The sequence below is a fragment of the Meleagris gallopavo genome, chromosome 5 (genome assembly GCF_000146605.3).
Source record: "Meleagris gallopavo isolate NT-WF06-2002-E0010 breed Aviagen turkey brand Nicholas breeding stock chromosome 5, Turkey_5.1, whole genome shotgun sequence".
Lineage (NCBI taxonomy): Eukaryota > Metazoa > Chordata > Aves > Galliformes > Phasianidae > Meleagris > Meleagris gallopavo.
The window spans coordinates 56,769,777-56,793,003 of NC_015015.2; the positions used below are offsets into that span (position 1 = coordinate 56,769,777).

Here is a 23,227-nt window from a genome sequence, read left to right on the forward strand (position 1 = left end):
ACCCACACTTGCTCCCAGTGAAACCTTCTTGATGGTTTGGTCACTTGGCAAAATTACAAGCCATTTGCAAAACATTAGTGGGCATTTCTAGCATATCTTGATACATCATTATAGCTCCAGAGGACTGGAAGAGTGCTCACACCACATCTACATGAAGCAATATGAGAGACTAGCAAGTCACAGGCTAAAATGCTGTCAAAATCCAGTTCTGGGTTCTCTGGTACAACAGATACGGCCATACTGGAGAGAGCCAACAATATGAAGGTAGTGGAGCATCTCTCCTAAGAGTAATGGCAAAGAGAGTTGACAGCACTCAAGCCTGGAGAAGGCTCAGAAGGGACCTGATCAACGTATACAAATACCCAAAAGGAAGGTACAAAGAGGACAGAGCCAGGCTCATCTGCCTAGTGCCAGAACAAGAGACAAAAGGCACAAATCCAGGCCATTCTATGATGATTCTATGACCAAAGCACAGGAGATTCCCTTTGAACATCAGGAATCACTACTCTTGTTCTGCACGAGTGACAGAACTCTGGTAAAAGGACCAGAGGGTTTGTGGAGTCTCCTGCTTGGAGATATTCAAACCCATCAGGACCCCATCCTAGGCACATTACTGAGCATCTCTACTGGGGCAGGAGCAGGAACAGATAGACCCAGAGGTCTCTGCCAGCCTCAGCCATTCTGTGATTGTGAACCCTAAGAAAAATAACAGAAGTCATAGCGAGAGCCAACAAATAAACTAGATTTCCATGAATACATAAAGCAATGAAGCTAACTGAGTATGCATTTAGCCAGAGAGCACAGCAGGACTTTCAGCAGCTTGCTCATGGCAGAGAGCAACACAAACTCTGGCTGTAGGATCTAGCAATACCAGGCTTGAACCTCCCCTTACCTAATTGCCTCACTGAGGTCTGCTCAGTGTTCTATCCCTCAGCAGGGAAATGTTTTCCATTAACATTTTTCCCCCTCCAAAAATGATCCATTCTTAACAAATCATCCCTTCCTCACAAATCCATTTGATCAGGAAGTTTGACACAGCTGTTACAATGAGTGAATATATTAACTGCTAAATCAATATGAAAAGCTTTAGGCTATTCAGTTAGTGCCAAACCATGCACACATTCCTTCAGACTTTCTTTTGAGAAGGCCATTCCTTTTATTTGCCCCCAAAAATTAGAAAGCCTAGCTCTTTCAGAAGCAACAAGAGGCTGCATTCATAATTGCCTTTTGCAGAGAAGATGATATAACCTAACATGATGCAGCACAGATGTGTAGCACTAAAAATAAAGGTTTATAATCCAGGACAATCTAATAACTGCTGTGTCTAAATCACTGAAGGCACCTGCCCTCAAAAGCAAGCCCTGGTACTACATTAAGTGTTGTAAAGATGTACATCAAAAGGACCATCTCTGCAACACCGCCCTTACCTGGTCTTCTTGTAGCTCCCTCATGGCACAAATAATGATGAGGGTTTCGGAGTTCTTTAATTTTAACACCTGTTGTTAAAGAAACAGCTGGAATGCAGGGCCATTACAGTGGGGTTTTAAAAGCATGGGACAAGGCTTCATGTTGGATATATGGGGAAACCGACTATACCCCAAGCATTGAGGAGTAGCACCTGCAGACAAGGGGGTAAAATAGGAGCTTGGTGCTCATGCTGCCTTGGTCTGAATCTCACTCAAAAATGCACAGCAGGAAAGTAGGGCACATCTCCACAAACTGACCAAAGCACTGGAGTAAGAAGTGAGATAAAGTCCATGTGGTGTAGCTGTACTCTCCGTTACGGGCTTTTTAGTGACATCAACACAACCAAACTTGCCTTCAGCCTCATCCTCAACCCCAGGTACATTGTGCAGCCCACAGCCATTTCAGGGAGAATGCTACCACATCCCACAGCCTAATGCAAGCCAACAGTGCTAGGCACATTCTTTTGTATTTTTACATCATTCCAGGAGATCCTCAGCTGCATGCAAGGCCCCTACTAGGGTTCACAGTCCTTTAGTAAGGTACTGACAGCCAGATGTATGCAGTTTATTTTCCTTAGGTTTCAACACAAAGTTTTTCTTATTTACATTAATAAGCCCCTTTAAGGAGAACATGTACAGTTCACACGTCCTTCTTAAATTCTTAAACAGTAAATTAATCTCACGGCTAAGACATTTTTGTCAACAATAGAAATGCAAAAGAGGACATGCTCCACAAGAAGGTATTGCTAGGATAAAGTACATAGGCTCTAATTCCATTTTACCTTAAAGATATCATTACTGAAGTCAAAGAATTCATGTCTGCAAAACCAACACAAGGTAGAAGGAAGACTTCAGTGGTGGAGGCAATAGAGAGATGGTGATGATATAGCACATTTTCCTTTGTTAACAGAATGTTTAATGATTGAAAGGTTGCATTTTGCTGACAGTATTGAGAGAAGACTTATTTTCAGTGAGCAGCTGCTGCTTTTTCACAAAGCGACTCTCCATTAGAAATAATACAACAGACTGGTATGGCCAGGAACAGCCTAATGTCTGAAGTTTGTGGACTGGCAAACACAGTCCTATGCTGCTAGTATTTGAATCACCAATAAACCAAATGGTCCATCTCCAGTTTTATGAGAGCTGCGAGTTAAGCCAGGTTGGAAAAGAGCTAGGAGAAAAAAAATTGGGTTGCACAGATTGTTTCATTTCAGTGAAATCTGCAAATGTTCATTTTCCCCCTTGTCTGTCACAAATTTCTTCCCCCCAAATCTTGTCATGCTCAGCTTTAACGTATTTGTCTCCATGGTGTCATTCCCCAAAAGCAATCTATGTCACTCACTTAAAAATAAACACAAAGATCATCATGTAACAGTGCCTATGCTAAGCAGAGGCCATAGTTAATAGCACATATCTTCATCTGGCATAATCTAGCATTCTAATGCCTTCTGCTGTAGTGAACTGCTCTCCATGGAGCTGCCCTCCCAAAGGCACTTGAATTTCTACATTAGTTTCCATCTGACTAACTACGTGACATGGAGATGCTCATTGTTGGTGAGCAGGTTAATGGAGAAGCTCAAGGGACACAAGTTCCAGATCCTTTACATAACTGTTTGCTTGCACCTGATAAACACACAGACAAATCTCCCTTGTATTTTCTAGCAGTGCAAAACAAAGCGTGATACAGGCAAAACAGCTGGCATCTAGATTTCAGTTAAAGAGACACAAAAGCACTGAAACAGCACACCAGGACTTGAGAGAAAATAATATGAATAAAGGGAACAAAGTAGGGGTCTGGGGATGATATTCCTCACTGTATCAAACATCCAAGATTTCCTTCCTAAAATGGCAGGGTAATGAGCCTTCAAGTATTACTTATCCCCCAGCAGACCAGGCTCTAACCTCAAACCCTAAAATTACAGTATTCCTGCAGTCACATTGGTACACATTTTTTTTCCACAAAGCTCTGCAAGTTTCTTTGCTGCAGGTGGAGAGCAGTGTCCACGCATGCATCTTCAGAGGATAGAAAGACAATTAAGATCCCTTCTTAAGTGCTCCAGGGGGACTTTTGCTGGACACAGACCTTGATGATGCAGGAGCTCTCTGGACAGGCTTACGATGGCTCTCAGAAGGTCTCAAAGCAATGAGAAACATGGCACAGCCAGCAGGCAGCTGACACAGAGTTGATGCTCAGAAGCAACAGCAAGACTTCCATGGGGACCTTGAGGAGTTTGCCACATGCCTTGTGAAAATTTGGAAGATTTGCAAAGAGAAGCCAACAGTTCATTAATAAGAGCAAGCTTAACGATGTGAGATGTGCTCAGGATAGGATTGGTTTTGTTACAGTTGATACAGAGAAGTTATTAAACTTGTCGCCTACAGAATTCAGGCTATTAGACCCTAATCTGTATTTTAAGAACCCAGAGTGAATATAATGAGACATAATCATAAGAATTACTTTCCCCAAACTCACTGCAACTTACCAAATCCATTGCTGGCAGTGGTTCTGTCAGTAGCAAAGCAAGTATGTTCCCACTGGCTGGGCATCATCCCTAGCTTCACCATCACACCAGAGGAGAGTGTCCTTCACCCAGCTGGAGCTGGAAACATTCTCAGAAAGCTTTGATTCTGGGAAAATAACATTTTCTAGGAAAATGTTATAAGAAAGAACACAGATTCTTAATAAAATCTCATCAAGGTTTTTGCTGTGTGCTGGGAATGCATTCAATGAAATACAGAAGTGCAAAGGCAGTCAGTCCCTTTATAAGGCCTGAAAGCTACAAGACAAAAAGCTGCAACATGCTGGCAAAAAGCAAAACATTCATATGCATTATGTCTTTGCCTCCTAGAAAGCAAATTCAGCAGAATTTCAAGCCTTCGTTGAAAGCAGGTCTTTTTCCTAAGACCACAGCAGAGAAAGGGAGAACTTACCAGATACTGTATTTCAACACTGTGGACCAAACCTCTTTCCAGTATCTCACCCAGAAGATAAGACTACAGCTAGAATTCCTACTTCTGCCACCCAGCACAGCTCCAATAGGCCCATTCAAATTCACCCCTTCAGCACTCTGGTAGAAATCTATTTCCCTGTTTCTACTGCCTTTTGTGCATCTCTCAGTCCAATGGAAAGCAATTTAGATCTGAGGTCTAACCCAGTGCAATTCCTTCAACACAGAGCATACTTTTTCTATCACATCTGACCACTGAGTCCTCTGAAAGCTCCTGTCTTTTACCCAGCTACTATTATTTAATAGATGATACATGCCTGAAGAATAGCTAGGTTTTGGATCAAGTATACTTCAGAGATGCTTTCTCTAGCTCTAGAAACACATCAGTAAAAGCTATCACTCACAACAGTGGTTAAGCTCACACGTATATTAAAAAACCCAGCAAATTAGTTCTTGAATTTTTATTGTTTCAATTCAGTAATTGGTTCTCTCCCTACCTTTATACTTTATTAAGACACCTTCAGGAGCCAACAGATCCTTGCCTTGAAGTCACTTACATAGATCAAGTCACATTAACCCCATTTTTGGATTGACCACATGGACTATGATTTTAGATAAGGTTACAGCCAGTATTTTGTTAGGATTTATTTTCATATCCAAGGATCATCCTATTAATAGTGACAACACGTGCTTTTTTTCTGGGCCTAATACTGCCAGGACAACATTTAAGACGGGACAACATCTTTTTAAAATCATCTGAAAACCTGATATCATTATATATATATATCCATCAAGTCTGCTTGCAACCAAGGCTTTGCCACTCTTTATACTTCCTTCTGCAGTGCTGAACAGAGGGTAAGTATGCAGTTTGGAAGGATTTAGGGGGGAAGAAAAGAGGTTAGTCCTATAACAATGATTTATCATAGAATCCTAGAATCCTTAGAGCTGGAGGGGACCTCTGAATGCCATCTAGTCCAGCTATCTAAAAAACCAGGGACTCCACAGCTCCATCACATTGCCCAGGGCTTGATCCAGCCTCACCTTGAAGGCTGGAAAAACAATGAAAATAAAAGTAAGCGGTTCCTAGCCAAGTTAAATGTTCAGACTTCACGTTACTGGGGAGGGCTGGGTGCCCAACCACCAGATGTAGAGCTCTCAAACACACCTTCAGCAAGGAGGAGCTGCTGTCAACTAAGAAAAAGAGAAAAGAATGGAAGAAATTGTTTCTCACTTGGTCTGATATGACTAATGCTGGACTGCATTTGCACATCTCTACCAAATAAAGATTCAGAGCAGAAATTCCCTGAATTTAGGCATATAAATCATCAAAATTAGATGCAGACAGCTCAGCTTTCTTTTCACAGAGACAGAAGATTACAGTAAAAGCAGATTAGAGAAAAAGGGGGAAATTTTCCTCAGTCAATCAAATAACAAGTCTTCCTGGCTTGAACGTATAAGCTTCAGACCACATTCATCAAAGGCTTCAGAGTTTCTTCAAATTCAGACTGTATGCAGTTGGCTTCAGCAGACTTTCTCAGGCTTCTTTTTCTCCTACTGAGAAATCCTGGTTTGCACGTTGTCCGAGCAAAGCATCCAGTCTTGGAAGACTGCATGAAGATCCATTTGGACAGAGGACAAATTGCTGCAATGGAAATCTGATGCATCCACAGCCCTCTGTAAAGCTGAGTGCCAGGTCTCGAGGCTGGCGACCAGCACAGACAGATATCATATTTTGTTCATCAAAGTACATGCTCAAAACAGACATGTGTAGACATCCACATATGCCAGATTGCAACGTGAAAGTTAAAACTGCAAAACAAAATTAAAAAAAAAAGACACCAAAAACAAGAAAACAAAATTACATCTTTGAAATGGATGCGTTTCAGAATTTCAGCATAAAAATGTAACATAAGACTTCCCAAAAATGTCTCAATTATTTCTTTAAATATATCCATGCAGCAGATTTGTTTACGCTCACTGAGATAGACTGCTTCTTTTTTAGAAGTGGAAACGAATACATCTGTTGAATGCAAATATAAAACATTTGCAGTTTTCCTGAGCAGTAACACCTCCATTTAGCTATGGGAACAGGCATTTGAGCACACGTGTCCTGCACGTGGAGGGTGTTTACATGTGTACTTGCTGCATAAAAAACCTCAGTGCTCAAATTAATTTATTTCCTTTGTGTGCAAGAAGTACTCATTTGAGATCAGTCTTACATGTGAGAAGAATGTACTTTTTTTTTAGTGATAACTTGTTGCAGACATGGGATAATAATGCATAATAGGTGTTTTATTTAACATCCAGACTCTAGATATGGTTAAATCCATCTCTGAACAAAATCTGAGCACCCCACACTTAGCTGGAGCTCCCACTGACAGGCACCTGCTAGGAATTGCTGTAAAATTAATAAAAACAAGATTTATACAAAAAGCCCAGTATTAATTGAAGCACTCAGCATCTTGTTACTTCTGAGAGCATAATGGACTTGTGATTAGGCAGTTTGTTAAGCATCCATCCCCTGGTGTTCTCACCTGATTGCAGTTAGCACCTCATCATGTGTTGCAGAGAATGAACAGTTGGTGCATCTTCACTGCAGGTAAAACACATTCAGTAATTCTGGAACACCATGCTGTCATCCACATTTCCTATGAATGAGAAACCATTTCGTTCCTACAACAAAACTAAGTTCAAAAGAAATTAATCTCAGTTTAGGGACTGACTCCCTTCTGGCAGGGAATGCTTGGATTGCCTTTAATCAAGTTGAATCAAAGCTGAGCAAGTATTATTCCTCTTGTATCACACTTATCAATACTGTTCTACTTTCACCTGGTTTACTAGTCATGGAATTGAAATTCAGTGGTCTGCAATGTCCAAGTCCTCCAGGCCTTCTTACATTCATCCCCCTAATGCAAGCTTAAATGAACAATTATCTACTACTTAAATGGCCAGGTCATTTAAATCTTATTTCAGTTTTTCTTTGTGTGGAGGAGATTACAGTGACCTGTACAGTGACAATTCAGTTTATCATAGTGCCCCTCTAACTAGTTTTATTGACACTTGACTTTGAAATTTTGTTCTCTCAAAGAAAAAGGCTCCAATCAAGAAACTCTCAAAGATCCTTCACATGAAAGCAATACAGGAAAAAAAAAATAATAAAAAAAAATTCACAGAAACATTAAGGTTGGAAAAGACCACTAAGAGCATCATTTCCAGCTGTTGACATGTCACCACCATGCCCACTAAATCATTTCCTGCTCTATCATTACCCCCACAAATTCATCTTGCATCATAAGCATTGGCTCAACTTGAGGCACATTTACAGGTTCTGAAAATACTTTGTGGTTTTTGAGAAATGCAAATGCATGTGTTTCTTGCAGTGGACAATTTCTTCTTTCAGAAGCAGAAGTTTTTCCCTTCGCATCTCTCTCTTACTGACTGTAAAGAAAGCCTAGGAAGATGACAGATTCCTAAAGTTTTGTTTGTTTGTTTGTTTTTAAAGTACACGATATGCATTTGCTGTAGATGTCTTAACATGGTATCTTTCAAAATTATCCATTCTACCTGCCAACATTTTGCCCTTTTAGCTATTTCTTTTTTCAAAAAGGGTCCTGTTTGTACATGTAATAACTACAAGGCATTAAATTTGAAAATATTATGGTCATTACCACAAAAGCATTCCAAGGACACTTGAACTGGCTCCACCGCAGTCCTGGATGCAATGAAAACATTTCTGAAGTTATTACAATTGCAATCTGCATCTCCAGAATCCTGTATAGAAGTTCATACTTTGCCTCCAGCCCAGATTCTAACCCACTTGAACCACAAACTGTTACTCTAACGAGAAAGACCCTCATTTTAGGTCTTTAGCTGGAAGGCCACTGGTTTTATGAATCCAATTGTTATTCAGGGTTTGATAGTACTATCATCAGGCACCATGTTCCTGCCTCATATGAGCACAGGATCCCTGAGCCAGAGACCTCTGAGCCAAGAAAGACCATTCATTATGACCATTGGCTAAATATTATTTCTCCCATTCAGCAGCCAAGAGATGGTTAGCCTGGAGGTAGACATTTTCACCAAGTTTCAGCATACTTAAGCTCTGGCACTTGAGACCGCTTAGGCCTAAGGCAGTATTTTGGCTCAGTGCAGGCTTTGCCCTTGCTAAGGCTCAGTTCCTCAAGCTCAAGGTAATGTGCTTTTACCTAGGGCTCAATCTGTCACATATTCTCCCAGCAGTAACCCTAGTTTGCAAACACTTCTCAAAGCCAAAACATCCAGCAGTTGTACGTTGACAGTGCCCAAGAAACAAGACCACCACACAATGATTATCTTTGCCAAGGCTGCCAATGTTGCCTAGACATTTAAATTTCCTATTCTTAGGCTGTAAGAGCAGAGCTCTTTGTTTTGGAGTGCTCTGCCTTCAGAAGTAGTCCTAGAATCCCTTAGAAAGTAACCAACCATATAATGATAATACAGCTGTTAGACATAAGCAATAATACTTTTTGCCCAATATTCAGTGGATTTGTCTACCATATGCTGCATTTTAGCACAAACAACCCCATGCTATTTCATCACAGTTTAAACACTCCGACTGATTTTGGTTAGAGAGTGAAGCACATTGTGCTCAGCGCTGCGAGAATAATTGATTTCCTTGGTTTGTTAGTCAAACCAATGACACTCACCGAGGAGCAGAGAGAAACTTACTCCAGGTTAAATAAAACATTTTGTTTTGATAGGCCATAAAAGCAGAGAAAATTTAGCAAGTGTTGCTTGAGCTAATAGTGTCACCTCAGTTCAAAACCCCTTCCTAATTGATCAGTTTAAGAGAATTTTAGCCAAACTCTTCCCGCTTCTTTCCACAGCTGTCCTCAAAAGCCAACCCTAGAAACGTTCTGAACTGTTTCTACTATTCTACTATTTCTCCCCTCTGCTGATTACTTACTTAATACTGCCTGGAGTCATGACCTTCATGCCTGGTGATTGCCTTTAGCCCATCTCAGAATTGCTCATCCTCCGTCCTTCAGAGCCTCAGTAAATGGCTGTTCTGCTTCACAAATAAGCCAAAAAAACAGCATTTCAACTGCTAACAGCTTACTCATGCAGAAAGGAAAAGAATGCAGTTCAAAAATATGAACCATGGATTTGAAACAGGATGTTGTGAAAGCTGTAAGGATATCCAGGCCACTGGAGGATAACAGGGAAACAAACCATACTCATTCATGTCTTGAGAGTCACAGATGCAATTCAGAAAGCCTGTATTTCTTACAGTTTTTCACATACCTGTCCACATGCTGGCTCTAGCTCACCTAGACAGAAAACACTGGCAAAAGGCTTTAAAAAGTTGGACTTGAATGAAGTCTACTCACAAATCTCACCTAACACTTGTGGGGGGATTTTCCAGACAAAGCTTCAAGGTAGTGATGCAGAAGAAGCTAAGGACCATGCCTGGAGCAACACACGAAAGCACAACATCATGTCATCACAACTCATACACCTTTTTATGCCCAGTCCACATGACTGCAGAGAATGACCCAAAGCAGTCTCTGGTCCTCTTCTGGTTGTTCATTCACAAAACCTTGGTGACTAAACCAGATGAAAACCCAGAGGCAACCCTAAGCTGCTTCCAGATTCTTGGCCTCAATGACCCAGAGAGCCTTGGCCTCAAGGCCCCAGGATGAGCCACTCTTCACAAACAGACACTGATGCCTCCTCCAATACCAGCAAGGCAGCAAATCTGCCTCTCTCCTTCACACATGCCCTTTTAATGAAAATAAACCCAAAAGTCATTTATGAGTATCAAACACCACACAAAGCCACCACCCATGACACTCCCTCAACTGCATCTGTAATAGCACGGGATGCCCACTCACCACAACCAGATGGAAATCACGTTCAAGTATGGTAGAGACCCTTGAGCTTTGCAGCTCCCATGCAAGCTAGCAGGCTTAAACACTACTCATCAACTCTGAGGATGTCCACCATAACACAGATATGCCAGGCAAGCACACATTCAATTCTACATCTGGGTCAATAGGAGAAGCAGGAGCCATGGCACAAATTGAGCAAAAAGCAGCTGGGCATGATGAAATCTTGTCAGCATAGAACAAACAATTAGGCTTCACTAACTTTAAGAAAAGGTAGGAGGAGTTAAAGAAACATCACACATGTATTAACTTGTTAAATATAAATTTTCAGCATCCTAGAGCCAGGAAGAAGCACAACACATCTAAAGACAAGACTGAAAGTGACTGAGATTTAAATACTCAACTGTTGAGCAAGTTCAACAATAGCAGAGCCAAATTTAGACATAACAGATAATAACTCATGATGGAACTGAAAAAAATACTTGCCTTAATTCTTCATACATGCATGCAATTACATTTGGATCTGAATAGTCACACTGAGGTGGAACAAGAGCAACTGATCATGCTGTTCCAGTTACTGACATCCAACTCCACCACTTGGTAGTATTTCAAGTCCTGCATTTAAGACCACGCTGAAGGAAGAAATAAAGGTACCAAACTTTGAGCTTTGTTTTCTGAGGAAACAAAGAAAAAAGACTGTGCAGAATAGGGCTCCCTAAATACATCACTTGCCTCATATTTATACGAAGACATCTCAGTCTGGCACATGAATAAAGATCATCGTTAAAACTGGATACAGAAATTACGCTTGGCTTAAAACATAGGTAATTTTTAATGCAGATCTGGGGAAATGCTCAAATCTCTTTGCAAATATTCAAAGAATTAAGAGTGGCAGGTCAGAGTTATTTATTGCAGACAATCCAGAAGCTGTTAAATGCTTTGCCAGAAACTGAGTATCAAAATTTAATTAAAAAAAAAAAGGAAAAGAAAGAAACATGCTAGTAGGATTGTTCTATGTCCTCAACTAAGTCACCCAGGATGATTTGCAGAATGTAGGTTGCTTACATACAGTTTAAATGTTGGGACTTCAAGTTGAGGCTTAAGATGTTCAAGAGCTCATATAGGTGGCACAGTTCACGTTCAGGCCTGACACAAGCCATGGTGTTTAAGATCTCAGGCATTAGATGTGTTTTATTTGTAATTTAATTCATGAAAGCAACCTCTGGGGCTCTTGAGCACACACACGCTGCGCTCCAGTGCAAACACAGCTTTACCCAGCCAAGGGCTCCCTGCAGTTCAAGCAGGGAGGTCAAGGTACAGCTTACTTTTGGATATTGCAAGATTATCATCCTTCAGCACAGAATGATTTATAAATAGGATGCAGAGTATAAGCTTTAGGAGTATCAGGATGGATGTTTCATATCTTCTTTCCCTCTCTTTCACAGGGGCAGCAGTCAATATATATAAGTAGCTACCATTTGTAGCCCTAAATTAGGAAGCAAATTTTGCCTAATCTTCATCACACACAGGACAGCCGACATAAAACATAAAACCAGTCAGAATTGGTTTGTGCACATTTCTGGAGACAAGGAAGCCTCCTGGTGTCTGAAAAATGACTCCCATGAAAAGTGACTCCCAGTGTTGGACAAGCCTTGATATTAAATTATTTATTGGTATGAAGAAAAACGCAATGAACCCTAGTTATTGAGACTAGTCCTGGATGGGTTTTAATTATGAGTAAGCGTTGGAAACTGATCTCATCTTATATAGGTTGTCCTTGCCAAAGCAATGAACACCTAGCTCCAGATTTGTAGGAACATAACCTGCAAAAGTGTGCCATTATATCATATGGAAAATAGCTGAGAAAGAGCCAGGCTATCTCACACAGCTGTTTGAAAGACACAGATGAGAATTAACAGATACGGCAGAACAGAGTTTGCAAGCTGTACTTACAGAACCATCTTCTGCTCAGAGCAACACAGGAGCCATTTACATCACAACCAGAGTACCAGCGAGCAGCACAAAAGCACCTGCTCAGCACACACAAAAATTCTTGGTTTCCCAAGTGCAAGCAGCAGTTACCTTTAAAGACAAATGCAAAAGCTCCAGGGTCCTGGCAGAAGCCACAGTGCCCTTTGCTGGGATCTCCCTGCAACACTGCAGTGTGAGCTCCAATCCATCATAGAATGGCTTGGGTTAGAAGGGACCTCAAGGATCACAAAGCTCCAACCCCCCACCACATGCAGGGCCACCAACCTCCACATCTCACAGCAGCCCAGGCTGCCCAGGGCCCCATCCAACCTGGCCTTGAACACCTCCAGGGATGGACGGGGCATCCACAGCCTCTCTGGGCAGCTGTTCCAGCACCTCACCACTCTCACAGCAAACAACTTCCCCCTCACATCCAACTGAAATCTGCCCTCCCTCAACTTCAAACCATTTCCCCTTGTCCTGCTGTTATCTCCCCTTTCCAAGAGCTGATTCCCCTCCTGTCTGTAGGCTCCCTTTAGGTACTGAAGGCTGCAATGAGGTCACCCCACAGCTTCTCTTCTCCAGGCTGAACAACCCCTTCAAATAACTTAACTATTCAACCCCCTTATTAAGAAGGATTGGCAGGTCTGTAGCTGAATCTCTGGCTGCCAAACAGTGACTTGCAGCCCCCCACCCCGAGGTGCCTCAGCCTCTGCTTGCAGTCAGGTGCTTTGCATGATGCAATTACTTGAGATTCTTTGCTTTAGAAAAAGCTTCCAGAGTTGTTACCTCCACAAAAACCCTGATATCTCCCACAAGACCAGCCAATTAACAACCTGTGTATCTGGCAACACACTTCTTTTCTTCGCTGCTAATGCTTGCTTTCTTTGGGCAAGCCTGTCAGCAAAACTACACAAAGGACTCTCATCCACCAACGGGGGCCTCACTAATGACAAAGCCCTGACACTTCAGTGCATGCAAGTTCTTAACAGGCGCTGTGACTTCGTGCCAACAGATATCTAAACATCTGGACTCAGCCAGTTGCTGCAAGAGAAGCAAAGTCCCAGTGACATCCGTGCAGTCAGGCACCTCCTATTGCCTAACGTGCTCCAAAAGCATCCTGCTGTCCCCATGCCAAACACCGCATGCCTGTGCAGTAAGAAACAACTAACAAGCTCCTGCTATGCCCATCAAAGAGCCAAGCCATGTAACAAAACATGAAAACTATGGTTATACTGGAATTGGTCTTCTCTCATACTAACTAGGCTAATCAGCCAGTAATAATTTCTCTATTAGCAATTGCATTCAGTTACGTAATAAACTAAATTAGAAGCCAAGTGCAGCTCGTTTCTTTAGAACTTCTAGATAATACCAAGGGAGGAGAGAAAAACAAACAGTGTTTATTCACTGTGCCAATGCCAAGCAAGAGCAAAGAATGATTAAAAAAAAAATAAGCTATCAATCAAGTTATCTAAACCTGGGCTGAGACTTTATCAATACCATCAACTGACTTTGTCACTTGCTTTCCCTTCTGTATATATATTTAGGCTTTTATTGTTAGGTGATTTCCTCATTGAATTCAAAAACTTCATGGAACAGCATATTAGCATATTTTGAATATAAATGCAGACTCTGTTATGGGATTCAATTTCTCTCTGAATTTTAATTCCAAAGTAGTTCTTTTCCACATTGTTCATATGAGTAATCAGAATTTTAATCATTTTCACACACCTCAGAGATGGGACAGCAGAAAATACAGGCACAGACGTGAAAGTTCAGTTCCAAGTTCCTCCCTAAGACCACATCAGGATCACAACCAGCACGTTCGACAGAGAATTGTGCCACCAACAGGAATATAATGACCACAAGCCCAGATACTGCATAGGAATTGAGTCCCATAAACACAAGCCAGCGTTTCACCCCAGTTACACATTCAGCATACAGGGCAGGGAATTACATCCCAAAGTCATCTGCATGGGTAAAGAGTTGAAAAGAAATAGGAAGAGGAGCAGAAAAGAGGGCTTGGACAAAATTGAGTGCCTGGCATGAGAGGAATCACAGAATCATTCTGGTTCAAAAAGACCTCCCAGATCACCAAGCCCAACCCCAATCCATCCCCACCATTCCCAATGACCACATTCCTCAGTGCCACATCTTCATAGCTTTTGGACTCCTCCTCCATGGGCAGCTGTGTCAGTAAAACAGAAATGAGGGCTGCCATGGGTTCCTCATGAAGGACACAGCACAGGGCCTGTAGCAATCTCCCCACTGCCTCCAGGCCCACGTGCTCAAGCAAGGGCTTTTCAGAGGAACTAGTCATCTAAGTTCTGTTTTATCTCCAAGTTATCTCCCTTGCACATTGAAAAAATAGTAAAAATAAAAATAGTTAGTTGAGAATTTGTCATTTCCAATCATCCGTGAATGTATATCTATGCATGTCAACCTAGAAGAGAGAAAGAGGAAAGAGGCTTCTGTCACTGCTGTTCATCTCTTCACGGATGCAAGCAGATCAATTACCAGCTGGTAAGCCCATTTTAACCAAAACTGACTCGTTCTATCTGATAAATCTAAACTGAATACAAATCAATTTCTTGAGCACAATGACAGCCTTTCATCACTCAACTTTCATCATTCAACAGAAGCGTTATAAAGAAAATAGGAGGAAGCAATTCTGATTGACTTTCCCTTTTGCTTTCCTTCAGGGTAAGGGAGTAGAGTGGTAAATACATGCATTACCTTTTCATTAATTCTATAGCCAAGGGGTACAAATTTCCCTGGGAAACTATTTCTAAGAAGCAAGACTAGGAGATATGAGAGGAGCTCTTGTTTCCAGATCCAGGTGCATTTTTTTGGAAGCCTTCCTTTATACTGTGAAAACGTTTGCCTCCTGAACATTACCTAGCACATCAAGCACACGACTGATCAGACAGTAGAGCCCACCAGCCCACAGTCTCAATTCTACACAAAACCTCAATATATTTCATCCCAATCAGCTCTCCATGCTCTTAGTCTGGGTTCACGATGTGAGTCACAGCCTTAGCCCAAGAAAACCAAAACACGTGAGTTATAAGCTACATCATTCATTATACATATTTAAAGCAAAAACCCAGGCATGCCACTTAGCTATCATTTCACCTAGCTCTTGCACACAGAGGGTCTACAGCAACACAACACCAGCTGTTTACACTGCTTGGGAGGTTTGAGTCATCTCAAAAAATAAAAATCAACAGCTGAATAAAGTCAGCTACCAGTAGCTGCCCTGGAGACTACTGATTTCTGTCCCACAGCATTGAGAAGCCACAATGCAGGGCCACAAAACAGGGCAGGATTGAAAGAAAGAGAGAACGTAGCAAATCACAAGTTTTTATTGAAGTCACGTTTGATGACTCTAACAAGGAACCAGTGTTGTTAGAACAAGTGCTGAGCAAATGAGATGTATCAAGATTATATTTGCTCTAAAGATAATCTTCAGAGTTTGCAATTTAAATAACCAGACAAGTGACATATAAAAACAGGAGCTTATAACGTAATAGGATGTGTGTTTATAACCATATGAACTAACAGCCCCAGGAACAAAAAGCATCTCAGATAGAACTACAGCAACATAAGTAGATTGGTTCCTTCATCTTTTAGGGATTCAACACTAAAACTGTCTCAGTAAGATACCAATTGTTTTTTTAGAATCCTGCCTGTAGCCAGCTCAAGGCTTCTGCCTCAAAATACATTTACTGAAGTCAGCTACTGAAAAGTAATCAAAAGCTGCTCAACAACTTCCCACCGGACTCCTCAGCACAGGAGAGAACACTCAGTAGGAGAGGGAAACTAATATATAGAAAGCAAACAAGCAAGACAAAAAGCCCAATCTATAACACAGGGTGCTAACCTTGCACCAGTCCCAATTCCTCCTCCTAGCACAAAGCTCTGTCCCTGACTTACATGCAACGGCCCACCAGCACTGGCTTGGCACCAACTATTTTAGCAGTAGATCTTCATTGCCTTTATTGATTTCACCTGTATCAAGTAAGGAGTGGCAGTCAGGGTTGAGGCTTCTCCTGGAGAGTGTTCCTGTTGGAACATGTCCACCTCTTTGGAGTGTTTGGCAGTACACAAAGGTGAGCTCTCCTCTCCAAACCATGACTTTGCTCTGACGACTGTACTATCAGCTCTATTTCCTAAAAGAAGATTAAAAAAAAAGAAAGGTGGTTTTAGTAATAGTCCAGTGATCTTTTCTATAGCACCATGTCTTGCTGTAGCTATACGCTACTGCAATATGGATGGGCCCACACCTTCTTTTCTTCTCCCCACAACCTGTTGGGAACTGGCACAGTTCTTTTCTAGGGTACCACTGAGAAATGGAGGAGCAAAGGGAGGAGTTTGCTGCTCATTTAACAGAGGAGTGGTGCATTGCTTCAGCATCGTGACCAAAATGCAGTACAAATGCTAAAAAAAACTCCAATTCCAGAAGCAGCTGCGGGGCTACTTTCATCAGAACTTGGTGGGAATCAGGTGTGCAGCTGCACTTTCTGACATAGGAATCACTCGTCTAATTTTCTGTCTATTGAGTTAAAAGCTGCCTCCTGATTTTACACGATGCTATCTGGAAGACAATATTTCATTTAAGCACATTCTCTTTCATCCATATGAATTTTCACTGCAGTTGCTATTTATTTTCTCCTAGCTCATCTTCTGCATTAACATCACCTTTGCCAGGTGGAATTGAAGCAATAATTCAATCTGAGCTAGATTCTAGGAACGACTTGTGGCTTGGTGTCTGCTGGGGCTTGAGAAATTGATTTCTTGGCTTGCAACAGGCACTACATTCTGCTTATAAACTACTGAGCATCTTCTTATAAGATGTGAATGGCCGGTGTCACAGCAGGTGCCGTCTGTCTGATAAACATCATCCCTCTCAGAGTTGGGCAACACAGGCATTTGGACAGGAACCAACGAGTCGGGTTATCTGTTGATTTTCTGAGCTGAGGCCATGTGCTTTGGAAGCAGAGTGTGAAGAGGCAGAACAAGAACAGGTTTCTCTTCTGGCTAAGGGATGGAGGGAGAACGAGGAGGGAAGGGAGGGGAAAAAATCATCTGTCAACTCCTTACACAAAATATTTATGAAGAATCCAGCTTAGGAGATGAGACTTTGAGGTGAAGGTTGCAAAATGACTGCTTTACTTGGAGACCTGCAGATCCCCAGTGTTGTGCAGGTTCTATCCTGAACTCAACTGGAGCCATCTTTATTCAGGACAGGGCTCATCAAAGGGAAGCGTGGGCAACCCATCGGGTAAACCAGAGTTTCCCTTTGAAGATTTAGAATGTAAATATCTAAAGCCAATTAAGCTTCATGGATCAATTTCCCACACTCCTGGATACTCTGGCAGATACTGTTTGCCAGCTAAGCTTGAATGATGTGGTTTCCATTAACCAGATCTTCAGAAAAGGCTTTTATTGTAGGTAAGACAGCTTTTGCGACTTGAGTGGAATTTGTTTTAATATTCAGAGTAGGAGCTTATTTTTAATAGCTTATAATGCTGCTGGAAATTGTGCTTTGGACAGCTACAGAATGAACGTCTCATCTTCAGAGAGATGACTGGGGTTTGGTTGCTTAAAACTGAAAAAGATGAGTTTACTCCATTTTACATAATTTGAGCAACAACAAAGCAAATCAAGACAATAAAATTCCCTAATGAACAGCTCAAAAATGCTATGAGGTTTCAAGAAATGAAATATGGTGAATGTTCATCCTTTAATGAGATGTAACTATTTTGAGGTTAGTACTTCCACAACAAGCTAGAAAAGCTTAAAAATCTAAAAGTTAAAAATGGTTTGAGAATACATCTGTACTTGGTAGCTTCTTGGGTAACTTACTGATTCTCCTGCCTTCGGTGTTTATCAGATATGTGCATTTAAAGAACTTGTCAATTTCCTTCTGCAAAATCACCTTGTATTTTCATCTTAAAATTGTATTTTCCATTTTGAAATCAGACTTTACTTTGATTTATCTGCTCACAACTAATGGCATCAAGCTCTAAGGTCCTGCAGAGATGCAGAGCTCTTGTGCCCATGTTACCAGTGCCAATTCTATGAGAAATCCAGTATCACGAGGCCACATTTGTCCTAATGGATTCAACACTGGAGTAGAAGAAAAGAATGTTTATCTCTGAACTAGAAGCAGAGAAGAAGGGAGTGCTGAGACAGGAATGCAAAGGGGACGGCTTCTTGGGAGGAGAAAGGCTGAACTTCACCATCACAGAATCACAGAATAGTCTCAGTTGGAAGGGACCCTTCAAGACCATCTGGCACTCCATCAGGTGCTCAGTTCCATGTGGTGGGACAACTAAGGCACTGTTTGGCTTCCAACTAGGCTTTGTTGCACCTTGTCCACCAAGAGAACGCTCCTCCCTGCTCTGCCTGAAATCAGATGTGGACAGCCAGCTATGGGTGAGCAGGATGAGACCTTCCAGGCTCTAGATATGATCCATGCCACCACGAAGCAGGAAAGAAAGGTTTGTGGGGACTCCTTAACTACTCCTTTCTTCCACCTTGTTAAATTAGCATTTGTTTTAATGTCCTTCCAAACTCTAAATAAATACTGGTACCGTGAAGAGCTCATACTCTGTGTAGCTTGCTTTGAAAGCTATTGCACTGTTTTAAAGCAAAAATTACCTTACATTAGGAATACACATCTTCAGCCTGGAAATGTCCTTGTATTAAATATATACATATAAATAAATAACGATTCATTAATAAACAACCAAAAAAAAAAGAAACAGCTTTTAAAATATCCATCTATAGCTATTTCTCTCTCCATACATACTCATATTTATATATTGCTGTTAATGTTTAGGGAAAGATTCACCGATATCTCCTGGCTGCAAAGGAACTTTCCCATCACTTTATGTTGCTGCAGAAATTAAAATCAATTGAAAGCCATTGCATCAATTAGAGTTATCTGGAGCAGCTAACGCAGAGCTTGCTCCTGCCAGTGTTTAAGTGATGCAGTAACAGTATGACACAACCACGCAATAAAGGATTTCAGTTGTCTCCATCTCTCAGTGTTAATGATTTGAAAGGCACTTAAGATTCCTGAGCTATGTATTTCTCATTAATTCAGGGATTCCTCTGAAATATCAATGCCAGCTGAAGTTTTCCTGGGTTTGTATTTCTTGATCATGAAGAGCTTACTGAACTCCATCATTTAATCCGCTTCTTCTGGGTCCCTTGCTGTGCTTTCTTATGTGGAGGATCCAGGAAAGGACATCCAAGAAACACGAGGCTGTACCCATGAAAGCCTGCAGGCAGATCATTCCCAGCACAAATTCATCGAGCAAACGCCCTCACTGAATGAGACCAAACCAAGTGTGAATATTCATTATTACTGACAGCACACATTTCCATGCCCCTTTTGTTTATCGTTAATGACTTGCCGTTCATTAAAAACAACACTGGTGAATTCCTTATAGAGGAGGGAATGGAAGAGAAAGGTCAGGACTGAATGCTCAAGCAGACTGGAGGTCAGGCACCCCATCAAAGCATACTGAGCAGAGGAAGCAGTGTGCAACACGTAGAAGGAGGAACACCACGCCTCACTCTTAGCCCTCTCCAGCATTTTCAGGGTAGCTCATTATGGGCTGATTGAGGGATGGCTGTCTGCTCTCCTGGGGCAGCTTGGTGGGGAGTTATGCCATGCATTGCAATGAGCACAAGCCCATGGCAGCTTAAAACACAGCAGAGCAGGACCCTGCAGTGATGAGCAGCAGCTGAAGGATGGCAGAGAGTGCTGGACTCCTCTGTGCCCCCAGCAGCACAAGGATTTCTTCCTGGGACTGATGGCCTGCTAACAGATGCCCAGTCTTGGATTCCCCACTGCACAACAATGCCATGCAATGCTGTAATATGTATATATCTATTTTTTAAAAAATCAAATTAGGAGGATGAAGTTCAAAGCCTCCCAGTAAGAACGAGAGCTTTTTCGAGAAAGGATTTCGGGACAGGGAGCACGTCTAGAGCCACAGCATTTAATATTAAAATGTCATTTTATTTATTCTTTCTCCACGATATCAAAAATGGTAACTAGGCAACACCTCATCTACTGAGTGGACTCTAAATCTCAAAACGTTTAAATATGAGATCAAAGTGAAAAATAACAAACAGCAATTTATAAGCTGTTCCTTTTTGTTAGGCCTGGCACAGCCTCACTGCCTCACAACCCCTGTACTACAGTCCTCATAGAATCATAAATTGTTCAGGTTGGAAAAGACCTTAAAGATCATCAAGTCTAACAACAACCCAACCATCCTACCCTAACTCTAACAACCCTCCACTAAATCATGGCCCTGAGCACCACATCCAAATGGTTTTTAAGCATATCCAGGGATGGTGACTCAACCACCTCCCTGGGGAGCCCATTCCAGTGCTTAACAACCCTTTCTGTAAAGAAGTTTGTCCTGATATCCAATCTAAACTCATGTGCACAAGGGCCTTCAAAACCCACCAAAATTGCAGGAAACAAAGGGAACTCAGAGGGAGGTTCAAAGACAGTGCTTCAGGGACGTGGTTAGTGGGCATGGTGGTGTTGGGTTGGCATTGGACTTGGTGATCTTGGTGACCTTTTCCATCCCTGATGATTCTATTATGTTAACAGCTGCTGCGTGGGATGGACAAATATCTGGATGCAAGCACAGTCCAGCAATCCTGGCCCCAAACAGTCTGCTGCTGTTTGGAATCTCAACAGCTCAGCTGGGATTTTCAGTATGAGAAAGCAGAGAAGCAGCCATAGGATACTGATCTACCATGCAAGTCCCACTCCTACAATCCTCAGTTCAGAGCACAGCACACAGAGAGCCGCTGAGCCATGCAATGGGCACTCATATCTTGCATGTACCAATACATTTTATTCAAAAACAAAGAGAAAATCAGGCATTTGTATTGTTTGACAGCCCTGGAGGTGCCTATGTTAGCTCACACATACTAACACGGCCTCAGAGGGGCAGACACCTGCCCTACAGCCAGGGCTGGTGGGCATGGAGGGCAAGAGCTGAACACAAGGCAGACGGAGCACGTAGAACTCAGCCTCTTAACCACGGAATCACAGCATGGCTTGGGTTGGAAGGGACCCTTAAGATCATTCAGTTCCAACCCCTGCTATGGGCAGGAACACCTCCCTCTAGAGCAGGTTGCTCACAGCCCCATGGGGTCAGCAGGGAGGAATGATGAGGTTTTGACTAATTCAGCCTGTTTCTTGGTCATTTCCTAACACAGTAATAGGCACATTAAAGTGCTTATCATGTATGTAATGTTATGAATCAACAGTTCAGACACTATGTGAGTCACGGCATAGAAACCACAGTCACAAGAGGACACTGATATGGAAGCTGGAGATACATTGCTAAACAATAAATAATAAATAATCAATGTTAATAATTTGCTGCCACATTTTGCTTATAAAAAAAAGCGTTTAAGAGGATTATAAATTACAGCACTTACTGAAAATGTCAGCCAGATTTTCCAGCTAGTATTCTTACAATGAAAAGTGCATTTCTTATGTGTTCTGTACAATATGTTTATTTGCTTTCGATGGGGAAGCAATGTTTGCAAACACTAGGAGTTAGAAAGTAACTGAACAAGAACTTCCCCAGCAGCTTTGTACATACATCCAACAACCCCATCCGCCCCTTAAAATGTCCATACGTAATTCACAGGTGAAAGAAGGTTTTTTTTTTCCCACATACAAAGCTCAGGTGATGTGATAAGTCTTCAGAACATTGCTTTGCAAATGAGTAGAGCCCTGATTTATATTAAATACACGTAATGACCCTCGTAATGACATGAGATAATGGATACTGCACAATCACAGAATCCTAGAATGGCCTGGGTTGCAAAGGAGCACAGTGCTCATCCAGTTCCAACCCCCTGCTGTGTGCAGGTCGCCAACCAGCAGCCCAGGCTGCCCAGAGCCACATCCAGCCTGGCCTTGAATGCATCCAGTGAATGCATCCACAAACATGAGAAAGGAATGAAGTTCACAGAACAGCTCACAAACGTGTGTTCACAGCACAAAAATCAAGGGCATGCTGCAAAGAGGGGCAGTTCTGCTCACGTGTTGGACACCTGGAAGGCACTGCAGGTTTCCCTCCTGCATCCAGGGATGGCACAAAGAAGCACCGGGAAAAGGCAACCCCAGACAACAAGCAGCCCCATAATCAACCTGATTCATTTTGATAGCTTGGTAGGAGCAGATCCCAAAGAATTTCATTTGGCTTTATTTATTTATAAGCCACTAAAAGTGCAGTCATCGTATTAGCTCTGGGTACACGAGCACTACACCACAAAAGATAACTTGCTGCCAAGTGCAATCTCCAATTAATAGTTCAAATATTAATTTAAGTCCATAATGCATGCACATATCATTTTAAACGTAGGGAAAGGAGCATGTATAATTGAAAATCTTTACTAATTTTCCAAAGAGTCCACTATGAGTGCAGCGCATTCATTTGTTAGGTGAGCTGTCTCTGGGAGATGCAGCTTCCAGGATGAGTGATTGGGAACAGCTCTAACAGCAAAGGCATCTTTTTATCCTTTAAATTACTCGAGAGTGCAAAACCTGCAGAGTGAGTGAGGCCACTTCTTGATCCTTGAACACGGATGGTAAGAAAGGCCAAAGGGTTATCAGGGCTAATTAACTGACGAAGCAGTTCTGTATGCTCCACCAGCCACAGTGCTGAGGCAGGGGATTCCCAGCTCCCTTACTGTCTTCAGTGGAAGGGAAATATTGCTGACACCAAGTGCCATTTGTGGGGGTTTCACCAGGAGATGGGGAAGTCAAGGCTGGCAGGGCACGCACGTCCAACAGGTCTCCCACAAACCACTGCTGGAAGGCCAACAGCATCCTGGGCTGCACCAACAGAGGGCTGGCAGCAGGCGGGGAGGGGTGCTGGAACAGCTGCCCAGAGAGGCTGTGGATCCCCGTCCATCC

The 23,227-nt window shown here is 42.1% G+C and overlaps 1 long non-coding RNA gene across 1 annotated transcript; it reads right to left on the reverse strand.

The window, feature by feature from the left end:
• Positions 1-2,021: 2,021 nt before the first annotated feature.
• On the reverse strand, positions 2,022-16,413 carry LOC109367952. The gene is made up of 5 exons (XR_004160010.1): positions 16,136-16,413; positions 9,360-9,461; positions 8,083-8,126; positions 6,949-7,062; positions 2,022-6,223 (listed from the first exon to the last, which is right to left on the reverse strand). It is a non-coding gene; the product is annotated as an uncharacterized LOC109367952 (long non-coding RNA).
• Positions 16,414-23,227: the final 6,814 nt, after the last annotated feature.